Source organism: Glycine soja, chromosome 18 (assembly GCF_004193775.1).
Source record: "Glycine soja cultivar W05 chromosome 18, ASM419377v2, whole genome shotgun sequence".
Taxonomy (NCBI): domain Eukaryota; kingdom Viridiplantae; phylum Streptophyta; class Magnoliopsida; order Fabales; family Fabaceae; genus Glycine; species Glycine soja.
Genome location: NC_041019.1, coordinates 4,108,011 through 4,122,244, shown reverse-complemented (window position 1 = coordinate 4,122,244; position 14,234 = coordinate 4,108,011). Strand labels below are relative to the sequence as shown.

The following is a 14,234-nucleotide window of genomic DNA, read 5'->3' as shown; positions in this document are numbered from 1 at the left end:
ATTAAAAATGATAAGACTTTTTGTTTAACAATTTTTTTATATAAAAACATTATATTGCATTTTCAATAAAATACTTAAACAATTACACTTGGCTATGGAAAAAACTTAAGATGGAGATATGTTAGGAAAATTATAAAGTGTCATAGTGTGTAATTGTATCCTACACAATATATTTTAGATCATCATTAGTTTCGTCGTATTTGCGTCGTAATTGTATTTTTTTAATATGTTTTATTATTTTCGACTATCATCTCAGGTACTACACTTTGAAATTTTATGTCTAGTGTATAAGATAGATGTATCAGTTATTTTTTCACTGTGTTTTTTAATTTGTTTTAATACTACTAACTAATTTTCTTATTTTTAATTAACGAACATAACAGAAAAATATTAACAGCACATAAATTTAACTACAAAATTAAATACAACATAACTAAAACATTGTACTCTAATTTTATCTAATTTATTTTTTATTTTTCTTTATCTGTATATTTTCTTTTAAAAAAATAAAAAAATTATAAAATTTAATTTAATAAATAAGTAATTTTAAAACTAATTAAAAAAATTATATAATATAAATTTTAAATTAAAAAAAAAACAAAGAGGAGAGAGTGTGTATTCACGTTCATTTGAGTTTCCAGATGTCCAATTTCTTTGATGATCATTTGCAAAGTGGTGTGAATCAAAGCACAAAATCTAAAATAATATAGATTGAGAATTAAATTGCAAGCTGTACATTGGAAAAAAAACAAGAGAGAGAGTGAAAACCAACAAACTCCGCCCACTAAGATGATTACAAATGCTAATTAAAAATAAAATAGTGTCATCTAGTACTCTTAAAACTAGTCTAGTTGATATCATAAACTGATCCGCTCACAAAGCAAAATACTTTTTTTTCTTTTTCATTAGTAAATGCACACCTCTTGCTGATGGGGTGGCTTTCACATTATATCAATGAATTCTCTTCCCCTTTAAAAGAAAACAAAGCAAAAGACTTTTTAAAACATTATTGAATATGTTTTTTAAAGTTCGCCTATAATTTTATTCAACAAATTAATTAGTTTATAATAAGTCAAATCTTAAACAGGTTATAGCCGCCTATTTTTATTGATACTTTGTTGGATATGAAAGTAAAATTGTCAATATATAATTGTCATGTACCGACAACAAAGATTATCAGGTATTAAAGATTGCTTTCATCAGTATAATTTCTCTTATTTATTTATTTATTTTTCATATCATGTCATCTATTTTTTTTCTATTCTTTACTCTATCTCTTTCTTTAATCCATGCATCATTTTCCTATCTAAATAATAGTATTGGTTAAAATGTATTTATTGAATATTTCATTTAAACCAATATGGGACGAGTATCGAGTATAGTTTTACCCATTGAAAATCATTCACCAAGTAAACGCCAAAATTTCTAAGCACCCTTATTGGCGTTGACTACGATTATTTAGTTTGTCAACCGTCCACGCAATATCATCGTGTGTCCTACTTCAAAATTCAGACGTCAAACTGTTTCCTAGAATACTACCTCCACTCTTATATAATTTTTTTTAATTTATTAAAATCAATAAAATTTATCAAAATTCAGTTGCAGCCACACGTCTAATAAACACTGGGTGCAGCCCATTCAATGCTTCCAACCCGCGTAGCTTCTTTCCGAATGTCAATGATTCGATCTCAGAGCTGAGAGGAGAAATTAGCAACCAAAGCAAGCACTTTGGAACATTTAAGAAATCCAGGGGAGAAGTAAATACATATACTATGTTTCAATGCAGACACTATGTCTCCAAAAATGACTGTCTTGCCTGCTTCAATAATGCCTCCATCCAAATCCGGGATATATGCAGAACAGCCAACGGCGCCAGAATGATTGCTTCCTCAGGTATGTATGCACACAAGAAATATATAACAAAAGAAAGTAAGAAAATAAAATAAATTAATTAAGACATTTTCATCATGACATTAGCACGGATATTTAATCATAAGTTTTGTTGATAATTAATTTCAGTTGAAAAATTGATTAACACCTTTAAGTAAGTCTTCACTTCTAATCATATTTTTTTTATGAACTCGAGATTTTACTTAAAGACATCAGGTCTAATTACACTTAGACCAATTATATGTTGGTAAATTAAAATAAGTTTTTAAATCGGACTGGTTGTTGATTTGGTCGAGACATTAGATTGATGGATCGCTAATCAAACTAGTGGGTGGGTCAGTAGTTGAACCGCACGAACCAGTTGTTTATAAATTAAAATCATAGTTTTAAAATCATACCGGTTATTGATCTGATTGAGATATTGGATTGATGGGTCGCAAGTTGTTAGTCGTTATTTACGACTAACTTTTGTATTGAATAATTACATAAAATTAGCATCTTTCCTCCAATTTATGGTTCTTTTTGTAAGAATTGTACATATTTTCATGTTTAGTTTGATTTTATATAGTAGATACTCTCATTTTGTGAATTAATGTTGAAATCACTTCAATTTCAGACTAAAAGGAGAGAAGGTTCAAGCAGCTGATGTCTCGCTAAGTGAGGCATATGCGCTTAGCGAGTGACATCCGCTAAGCGAGACATGCAACTCACTTAGCGTGCTGGGAAATCTTAGAAGAGGATCAGTCGAAGATGTGCTCGCCTAGCACGCCGCAAGCTTGTCCAGCGAGTCGTTTGTTTCTTCTCGCATTCAGCGCGTCCAGCTCGCTAAGCCAAATTTCACTTACTCTAGCTTAGCGAGCCTTTAGAAGCTGAAACGTCCAGATAGCCTTTAAAACACAGAAGTTGACGAAAACTAAGGAGAGAAGTCGAAAAACATAGTCAAGGGAGAAGCTAGAGCGACAGAAACGGAGCCACCAAGAGAGTTTAGGTTAGAGAAATGAGATTAGGGTTCCAAAGGTTGAATGAGACATCTTCAACCCTTCTTAGCCATTTTCCTTCACTCAAAATCTGTTCTTCCTTGTATTGTAAGCTTATTTCTTGTAATGAAAGGCTAAATGTCTTAATTGGGAAGTTCTGTTGAACCTTAGATGTAATACTCTTTCACTATCTATTTAATGTTATTTTTATGTGTTCATTGCTTCTATCCATGCTTATTTTTACATGTTTGTGGCTTGATCACCCATTTGTATGTATAGTTAGGATTTTTAGCATTGGAAAGTGCTATAAAGCCTTAGAACTTGATAGAGCAAGCTAGAAAACTGCATGTCTAGGAATGAAGTGCAGTGATTTAGTCCTTATTATGTTGTAGTCTTAATGCGATTCCTTTAGGCTAAGTTTGTTGAGGGATCAAGGACGAAGTTTAAAGAGAGTTAGGCCCATTCACTTGAGGGATCTTGATTTGGGTAATTTCTCAACATAAGAACACTAGGATAACATTAAATAGAGAAAAATACATAATAATATCAAGGAAAATTCAGTAGAACGACCCAACGTTTTTTACTTGACTGTTTTTACTTCTTAATCTTTAGATAATTAGTTCGTATTTAAATTGATTTTAGAACAACAACCCATCTTGATATTTATTTCACTTTTGGTTGTATATAAATGTTTGCTTATTGAATATACATTTTCTGAGTGAAACAAATTTCCTATGGATACGATACTCGGCCTTACCGTTTTAATATACTACTTGTTCGAATCGATATACTTGCTGAATAGCAGCGTAACACTAGTCAAACTAGTGGGTGGGTCATTAATTGACCCACAAGAATCAGTATAAGTAACATAAAATATAAGTGTATGTATTAATTATGTCATAAGTTTAATAGCTAATCATGATTGCTTGGTGGTAAATTGATCCATTAAATAAATTTTAGATCTTTGATTTAATTTTTGAGTATACCATATTTTTTGTTGTATTTTCATTAAATTTTATATTTTAAAAAGATAATTAATTTTGATCTAACTGATTCAAACAAACCGGGTTAGACGATTTAACCATAAAACTGACAAGATTAACTGCATGACCGATTGGATGAGCAATCAGACCAGAGTTCCTAATGGGATTGGTCCAGATTTTAAAATTACTATTACAATTAAATGTCTGGATTGCATGCAAACATTAGTTCAAATGCCACTAATTTAAAAGTAGTTGGACAACAAGTGCTAAAGGAGCTCCAAACAGCAACACCCAAAACTAAAGGTTTTTATGCAGCTACTAAGACAAAGTTGGATGGTGGTAGAGCAATTTACCACATTGCACAGTGTGTTGAATTTGCCACAGAGACTAAATGTCTGGATTGCATGCAAGTTGGATTCAATAACTTACAAAGTTGCCTTCCCAACACAGATGGTACAGCATATGATGCTTGCTGTTTTATGAGATACTCCATGTCACCCTTGTTTGCTGTAATCAAACCATTGACCTCGGACCCTATTTAAAAGAAGGTAGAATTATTGCAACAATCTCCTTTACTTGATGTATATTTAAACAAAATAGGATAGGTTATATAGTTTTTAAAACATTTCTATTATAATTATAAAAATATGGTTTTAATACGTTTTTACTCTATGTAAATATTGCATTTTTTAAAATTTTAGTCCGTTAAATTTTTTTAATTTGACTCTTATAAAATTATCCCTAATATCGTTTTGTGATGATATATCTAGAGATCTAATAAAAAGAGGGTTGGGAAAATACATCTAGAGATATATTAGGTAAGCTATCACTCTTGTGTGACTTGTGATTATAACATGGTTATATGCATGTCGTGTCATTGATAAATAGAAATAATGATGCATTTTTTAAAATATTTAAAATTAAAACTATCTTTTTTTTTAAAACAAAAAAAGTTAAACCCAAATTAAACTTATCATATATATGTAGGGATTAATCAATATAATCTTTTTAACACAAAAAATAACAAATATTTTTATTTTGAAAGATTTTATACCATTTTATCACTTTTATCATTTTTAATATGAATTTTAAAATTAAAAAATAAAACAACAAAATAACAATAAAGGGCCTAATGTATTTGCAGACCTGGTTTGGAACTTATGTATTTGCTTAATTTACTTTGTTGTAGGAGGTCCAAGCAAGAAGTGGGCTGCAATAGTTGGAGTTGTAGGAGGTGTTGTTCTCCTCCTTGTGTTGTTTGCCCTGCGATGGTCTAGAAAAGCAAAGAAGGTTCACAGCGGTAAGTAAATGTGGAAAGTCTTCAATGTAATATTGCTTGTTATCAATTAGTTCATGATTAATTTTGTAACCGAAAAATATATAATAATGTCCAAAGCAAATTGTTCTTCATCAGACCTGTTATTTGCATCTAATAATTAACTCTGCAATCATAACTTCATTTTATTTCCTAATTTCCTTCATGATTGGTTTTGATTATTTTGTAGATAATAATTGCTTTTTAAAAAACTCTCTTTAATAATTTTTTATTATAAATAATTTTAACTGCAAATTATATATAAGCTAATCTTAAATCCATCCCTCATTTTACTTTTTACAAAATTAAAAGTCGAGTGTTCCTTAGCAGGTGACATATTGGGAGCAACTGACTTGAAAGGTCCAGTTAACTACAAGTATAAAGATTTGAAAGTTGCAACAAAAAATTTCAGTGCTGAAAATAAACTTGGAGAAGGAGGTTTTAGTGCTGTATAAAGGTAAGTTTATGCTATATTTTTCAATATTATAATGGTAAGATTGTTCAAAGACTGATAACTTATTAGTATGTGAGTTTTTTTTTAAGCTGACAATTATCCTATTCTGTTTGAAATTTTTTATATTTATAAATAATTACAAAAATATTATCTTGATTTATTTTATTTCCTAATTACATTAAAAATAAAAAATTTTATTTTCCTAATTTCCTTTACTAATTTTTAAAGATATGAAATGAAGTAAAATAAAGTAAGATTTTGTAATTAAACAAAAATATTAAAAGAAAAAAAAATTCAAGAAAAAAACAGACCCTAAGATTTCCAAAACCTAAGAAATAAATATCTGTAGTTATATAAATATAGAAGAACAAATTAAACTAGTTTTGGGAAAATGAAACCCTAAAATTTCCATTTATAAAGCATACATGCTATCAAACAGGGTACTCTAAAGAATGGAAAAATTATTGCCATCAAGAAACTAGTATTGGGGAAATCCAGCAAGATGAAGGATGATTTTGAAAGTGAAGTGAAGCTTATAAGTAATGTGCATCATTGGAATCTCGTTAGACTTCTTGGTTGTTGTAGCAAAGGCCAAGAGAGAATCCTGGTTTACGAATACATGGCAAATAGCAGCATTGACAAATTCTTATTTGGTAACTCATCCCATCCTTTAATAGAAATATCTTTTCTTAATATATTAATTCATCATTTTTTTCTCCTCCTTATTCAACCATCTAAGTATATAAACTAAACTTGAGAAATTAACAACAGCTGACAAAGGTTCCCTCAATTGGAAACAACGCTTTTAGGCACAGCAAAGGGTCCAGCTTATCTACATGAGGAATTCCATGTGCCCATTATACATAGAGATATAAAGACTGCTAATATCCTCTTAGATGATGATCTTCAACCCAAAATTGTTAGATTTTGGGTTGGCAAGGCTTTGATAACGATTAATTATGAGTTATTCTGATAATAAAAATATATTAAAAATATTTATTTAGCCGTTATCTTTGGCTTAAATATTAAGATTTGATATTTTTTGTATTTATGACTTGCAAATATGAAGAGGAGAGATTAAAAGAGAGAAAGATCGAGAAAATATCCAAAATATCAAGAAGTCTCAGGAAGATATGATTAAAATCAAAACAAATTCAAAAGATATCAAAAATATCAAAAAGAAAGATTTCTAGCATCAGACCCAAATACATTACAACAACTGTAAGAAGGGAATCAAACCAAACCACATAACCCCTTTTATCCCATTGGTTCTTATATCCCATCCATTGTAAAGTCTTTAATGACCATGAGTGGCTTCATGCATTTCATCTATCGAGTCTTTCCAAAGACATTTAAGAGATAGATAGGTGAGATAGGCTTGTCATCGTGAGACATCAGGGGCAAATATTTTAACAGATGTGGATAGGAAAAATTCATCAAATTGATACAAAAAAACCTAAAATCATACATCCTAGGCAAATAAGGTAGGCTAGGTCCCAAAATTATCAAATTCTGATTTTATTTTATTTTTATCTTTTACTTTTCTTATCTTATCTTTTGTCTTCTATTTTCTTTTATCTTTATCATATCTTAATTTAAATATTTTATCTTCTCTATCTTCTATTTTTATCTTTAAATCTTTTATGTTTTCTTTTAAATCTTTATCTTATTTAATATATTTCCTTATCTTTATTTTAAATTCTTTATCTATTGCTTTTAAATTGGGTTTGCATTAATCTAATTACAAAGTCTCTGTGGATTCGACACTCGGACATTCGAGTACTTTACTACTTGTGACAAATTTGATACACTTGTCAACGAGTTAATAGGCTTCTTCCGTGAGATCGTTCTCGTCTTAGCACAAAATTTGCTGGAACATTGTAAGTAAAAAAACAATGCCATTCACATGAATTTCTTGACATTTATTTGAGCATCAAGTTGTAGCAAATGAGACAAATTAATTAATAAATACTTATGTGGGAAAATTAATGTAACATGGTAATAAGTGTTGTTTTATTAACTATGAACTTCATATCATGCACTTGTCAGGGGATACACAGCACCTGAATATGCAATGCATGGCCAATTATCCGAGAAGGCTGATACCTACAGCTATGGTATTGTGGTCCTAGAAATCATAAGTGGTAAAAAAAGTACCGATGTGAAGATTGATGAGAAGGGTCGTGAGTACCTTCTTCAACGAGTAAGTTGCTATATTTAACTAGGAATTGTTAGTTTTCTCATGATATTTTACTATATGAGTATATGAGATATTAATTTGATTTTCACTTAACAGGCATGGAAACTGTATGAGAGAGGCATGCAGTTGGAGCTTGTGGACAAAGGAAATAGATCCTAATGAATATGATGCAGAAGAAATGAAGAAAATCATAGAAATTGCACTATTATGCACTCAAGCATCAGCTCAACGAGGCCAACAATGTCTGAATTAATAGTGCTACTCAAAAGCAAGAGCTTAGTGGAGCATCTGCGACCAACTATGCCTGTGTTTGTTGAATCAAATATGATGAATCGGGAAGGCATGTCTGCTGGTTCATCTAATGATACTGTCTCCATTTCTGTTCTATCAACTCGATGATTATGGAATGGAAAAGGGTCTTGAATTCTTCATTACTTGATCCAATAAATGAACAGAATAAATTATAGATTAAAGTTTTGTTGGATAAACTTTTTAATATGCATTCAAAGAAGAAGAAAAAAATGTGAGTAAAATGAATTATTTTTTTCTCGTATATTAAAATTATTTATATATAAATTAATTTTAATTTTTGAAAAAACTTAATACATTTTATTTTTTATAAGTATTTATAAAAAAATTATTCAAATAGAACTTTTATATATAGATTGCTTTTCATTTTTATGAATGATACTGTCCATGTGTGATGCTCTATATTTATATATATATATACAAGAATATCCAGCATTAGTATAAAATAAATTGTCAAATACTTAACGTTAATTGCCTCACTATAATATTGTACAGTACATAACATTAATTAATACAAAACATATTGAAAAATATGAAGACTGAATCATGGACAAACTGTGTTCCCTAAAAATGTGCGAGTAAGTGAAATTAAATCTACTGGTAAGTTCTATACAGTTTGTCCATCTTGCTCTAAGTTTCGGAGGTACCAATTCTGGATTATTGAAAACCATGTTGACTAGAATGAAGTCATTTTCTAATCATAAACTAAACCAACCCTTTTGCTATGCTGTTTCACTAGCATAGCCCACTGTAGCTCAGCATGGAAAGCAGAAGCAATTCCCAAATTAACAAAGAAACAACCCAAAGTGGCAACACTTCTATCACGAAAGATCCCTCCACAAGCTGCTGACCCCGGGTAACCTCTTGCAGCACCATAGGTGTTGTACTTAATCCAATTGCAAGGAGGAGGCTTCCATTCCACTTGCAAGATTGAAGGAGCTTTTGGAGGATGAAACGTGACCTTAAAAGCCTTCAAGATGGAGAATTTAGAGATGGAAGAGCGCATATGACAACAACTCAGATTGCCAAGTAGATTAACTGAAGCATGAATAATGTTTTAAGCAGTTAAAATCGGCACAAGAATATTATTGAAGCACATTTTATTCCTGCAAAACCAGGTTGAGGAAACAATAGAAACAATGGCAGCTAGCACAAGTGATCCTTGCTTTCAACAGCTGAGAAACAAAATTGGCGGCAAGACACCACCATGCATCCCCATATCCAAAATTCATCATCTGCAGGAACTTTGTTTTGAATGATTCTCCAAACTAAAAAACCTTTGGACGGAGGAATAGCTTTCTTTCATAAAAGTTTTGCCCACTGTACTTTCGAACCAGCATGATTAAGTCAGAGCCAGAGTCAGTGGTGCTCCTCCTTATCTGATCATTAGTTTCCTGAGACGGAATACTTATGAGACTTAGTTCATTATTCAGAGTTGGAATTCTTTGAACTAGATCCTGGAGAATGTTCCATTCTCTTTGAAAATGAAATCCTTAACCTTGCTTTTTAATTGCTTTGAACAGCAGGAGATAAATTCATCATTTCTTCCCGCGTGAGGGTGATCAGCATTCTTTTTCACGATGCCAACCAAGTAGCTCATGGGAAGGATCATGTGAGGGAGAAAGACCAAACTTCGTCTCTTCGAATGGAGCCCAGGTTTCCTTTTTGATACTATGTAACACCTCCTCATCAAAATATGTTTCCCGAAGAACTATTCATTTCATGAAAAACCTGCGCCTACTTCCAACCTTTAAGACTAGGTTGAACAAGTCCAGAACTAGGCCCTTGACAAAACCAGGACTAGCCATTTAGATAGAGAAAAGCGAGTGGAGAGCCATTAGAAGTTCACTTGTGTCCCGGCGGCCCGGCCAGTTACCAATCTGCCATGAGTTGTTCTCCAAAAACAGTAGGAACGTATTTTTTAATACCACTTCAGACAGAAAAGTAATGTTGTAAGACAAAGGCTTACCACTTTGAAACACTCTAGGTCGTAAAAGACAAGCCCACTGTTGAGAAGAAGAAATTAGTTCCCATCCTAGCTTGATGAGAGATGCTTCATTAATAGCTTTTGTTGGTAGTTAATTAGATGATAGTTGATAGTTGATGGTTTTAGAGAATTGTTTTAGAAAGAAGGTTATGTCATTGATTTCTTGAATGATCAATTACAACATACCAATTGCCTATTTATAGGCTCAAGTCACCAACCTCTCAATGGTGGTGAATGTTTCTACATTACTTTAGGTTTTTCTAGAATTTTCATGATAGATTAATATCATGATAGTTCTAGATTCTTCTATCTTATACATATACTTATAGTTCTAAATTATTCTACTATATTCATACACATTATAGTTCTAGATTGTTCTATCATATTCATACACACTATAGTTCTAAGATATTCTACTATTTTCATACATATTATATTTAAGAATATTCTAGAAATTTGTAGCAATTTCAACACTCCTCCTTGATGCAAATTTCTGTGACTCCGAGCATAGCTCGTAATTCTTTAAATCTTGGTCTCGGCAACGCCTTCGTGAATATGTCTGCAATTTGATCTTCTGTTCTGCAGTAGTCGAGTTTGATCTCTTTAGTTGCTTCAACTTCTCTGATAAAGTGATACTTGATTGCTATGTGTTTTGTTCTGCTATGATGAACTGGATTCTTCGCCATTGCAATTGCTGATTTGTTGCCGCAGTTGATTTTAGTAGGCTCATCTTGTTTTTCTCCCATGTCTTCAAGTATCCTACGAAGCCATATAGCTTGACTCGTTGCTTCAACAACTGCCACGTACTCTACTTTTGCTGTTGATTGTGCTACTGTAGCTTGCTTCTTCGACGCCCAAGAGAACATTCCCGATCCTAGTGAGAAAGCATAGCCAGAGGTACTCTTCATGTCATCTGCCGAACCTGCCCAATCACTGTCGGTGTAGCCAAGTAATTCCGAGTTGGTTTCGATAGTATACCATATACCAAACTCTTTTGTTCCTTGTAGATACCTCAAAATTCTTTTTCCTGCTCCAAAGTGTATTTGACTTGGGCTTTGCATGAATCTTGATAGAAGACTTGTAGCATACATTATGTCAGGCCATGTAGCTTGAGACTTGATGTAAAGTGTAGGCTCACTCTTGCTCCTCTTGAATCCTCGATCCACGAAATACTGATCGATTCTGCTATACCATGCTCGAGGTGCTTGCTTCAAATGATAAAGTGCTTTTCTTAGTCTTAACACTTTGCTTTCTTTGCCTTCAAACACAAATCCTTGTGACTGCTCCACATAGATCTCTTCTTCAAGTATGCCGTTAAGGAAGGCGGATTTGACATCTAGTTGATGGATACTCCATCCTTTTTGTGACACAAGACCTATTAGAGCTCTTATGGTATCAAGACGAGCTACTAGTGCAAATGTCTCATTGTAGTCAATTCCGGGTTGCTGTGAGTAACCCTTAGCTACTAGCCTTGCCTTGTGTTTCTGTATGGTGCCATCAGGGTTGAGCTTTGTCTTATAGACCCACTTAACCCCAATGATATCTTTTCCATGGGGACAATTTACTAACTCCCATGTGTTATTTTTCTCGATCATCTGTATCTCTTCTTCCATTGCCTTGACCCATACTTCTTGCTTTGACGCTTCTTCAAAGCTTCCAAGTTCAAGTATGGCCAAGTCACAGGTTTCATATATGTCCACCAAAGATCTTACTCGTCTTGGAGTAGACTCTGGTGATGATAGTTCTTGATCTTGTTGTTGTGGTGGAGGTGAAGGTGGTTCACCTGGGTCTTCTTCCTCAGCTTCTTCTTAAGGTAGTTGAGCGGGTATAAGAACATTCTTCTCCACTTTTTCTTCATCCCAATTCCAAGAAGTGTACTCATCAACTTCAACATCTCGACTGATGACGAGTTTCTTAGTTTGCAAGTTGTAGACACGGTAGCCCTTAGAGATATTGATATACCCAAGGAAGATACCTCGTATAGTCTTGTCTTCAAGCTTGTGCCTCTTCACGTCTGGAATATGAATGTAGCATATAGATCCAAAGACCCTTAGGTGCTTTGCTGATGGCTTCTTCCTGTTCCAAGCTTTAATTGGAGTCTTGTCTTTTACAGACTTAGTTGGACATCTGTTGAGTATGTAAACAGCAGTGTAGACTATTTCAGCCCAGAATATGTTAGGTAGTCCCTTCTCCTTGAGCATCGATCTAGCCATTTCCATAATTGTGCGATTCTTTCTCTCGGACACTCCATTTTGTTGAGGAGAATATGCGATTGTAAGTTGTCGCTCAATGCCTTCATCCTCACAAAATCTTTCAAACTCGCGAGAGGTGTACTCTTTGTCGCGATCACTTCTTAGTACTTTTATCCGTTTTCCATTTTGATTTTCAGCAAGGGCCTTGAACTTTTTGAATACTCCAAATACTTCTTATTTTTCTTTTAGAAAATATACCCATGTCATTCTAGAGAAGTCATCAATGAAGAATATGAAGTACCTATTGTTCTCATGTGATGGCGTCCTCATTGGTCCACAGATGTCCGTATGTATCAGCTCCAATAGATCTTTCACTCTCCATGCTCCGCTTGTTGAGAAAGGAAATCAGTGTTGCTTACCAAGGAGATATCCTTCACACACTTCATTGTTCTCTTTTATGCTTGGAAGATCTTTCATCATGTTCTTCTTATGTAATAACTTCAAGGCATGTGTGTTGAAGTGGCCAAATCTTCAATGCCATAGCCATGAATCATCAACTTGTACCTTCATGGCAATGTTTGTTGCATATTTTAAATTTAGAGGGAAGCTTCTATTGCTCTTATGCATCTTTACTTGGGCTATCTCAGACCTTTTATTTTTGTTGTCTAAGATTTTGCATACACCTCCTTCAAAGTGAAGTGTGTAGCCTCTCTCCATCATTTGGCCAATGCTTAGAAGATTTTCTTTTAGGCTGGGAACTAGTAAGACATCATGGATGAGTCGCGTACCTTTATATGTCTCCACCATGACATTGCCTTTGCCTTTTGATTCAACCACACTTCCATTTCCCAGTCGAACTTTGACTTTGACAGACTCATCAATGCTTTTGAAAATAGTCTCATCCTTGGCCATGTGATTGCTACATCCACTATCCAAGTACCAACTTCCTCCCTTTTCTTTTATTGAGTCTTGAGTGGCATAAAACATACATTGTTCTTGATCATGCTCCTCTGCGATATTGGTTTGATGCCTATTTTTGTTGCGACAATTTTTCTCTACGTGCCTAAACTTCTTGCAATGGTTGCATTGTGGCATATTACGGAACCAACAATTTTTCTCTGCGTGGCCTTGCCTTTTGTATATATTGCATGGAGGATTTTTATCTGTTTTGTTCTTAAGGAAATTCCTAGAACCTTCTCTTCTTTTGGAAGTTTCTCCATAATTTTTCTTTCCTCCCTTTTCTTTGTTTTGGGGCTGAAATTTAAACTTTGACTAGAAGGCATTTTCAAGTGTATCTTCTTTATGCCTATACAGTTTTTGCTCTTATGCTTCAAGAGAGCCCACAAGTTCTGTTTCATATTGAGTGGACAAATCTTTGGTTTCCTCAATCGTTGTCACGATTGGGTTAAACTTTTGGGGCATAGTAATTAGAATTTTCTCAACAATTTTCTTGTCAAGAATATCTTCCCCAAAAGCTCTCATTTGATTAACTATTTCTTTAACTTTAGAATAGTAATCTTTAACTATCCCAGACTCCTTCATCTTCAATAGTTCAAAATCTCTTCTTAGAGATTGAAGTTTAATGACACGTACCTTAACACTTCCTTGAAACTCCTCCTGCAATGTGTTTCACGCTTCTTTGACAGTCTTAGCTCCCATAATTCTTGGGAAGATTGGATCAGTCACCGCTTGTTTCAAGGTGAACAACGCCTTTGAATTTTTTTGTTTATTTTTCTTCAACTCTTTTTCTTGAAATGCATTAAGAGCTGAAGTATCCGTGGGAACAGTGAAGCCTTCTTCTACTATGTCCCATAAATCTTGAGATGAAAAATATGTTTCCATTTTAACACGCCAGAAATCATAATTTTCACCATTGAAGATAGGGACAGAAATAGTTGACGATTGAGTAGTGTTATCCATAGCTTAG

At 33.2% G+C, this 14,234-nt stretch overlaps 1 long non-coding RNA gene and 1 pseudogene across 1 annotated transcript; both read left to right on the top strand.

The window, feature by feature from the left end:
* The first annotated feature begins 1,646 nt into the window (after positions 1-1,646).
* Positions 1,647-3,085, top strand: LOC114396064. Its single transcript, XR_003663203.1, has 2 exons — positions 1,647-1,893; positions 2,507-3,085. It is a non-coding gene; the product is annotated as an uncharacterized LOC114396064 (long non-coding RNA).
* Positions 3,086-4,050: 965 nt separating this feature from the next.
* Positions 4,051-8,218, top strand: LOC114396239 (annotated as a pseudogene).
* Positions 8,219-14,234: the final 6,016 nt, after the last annotated feature.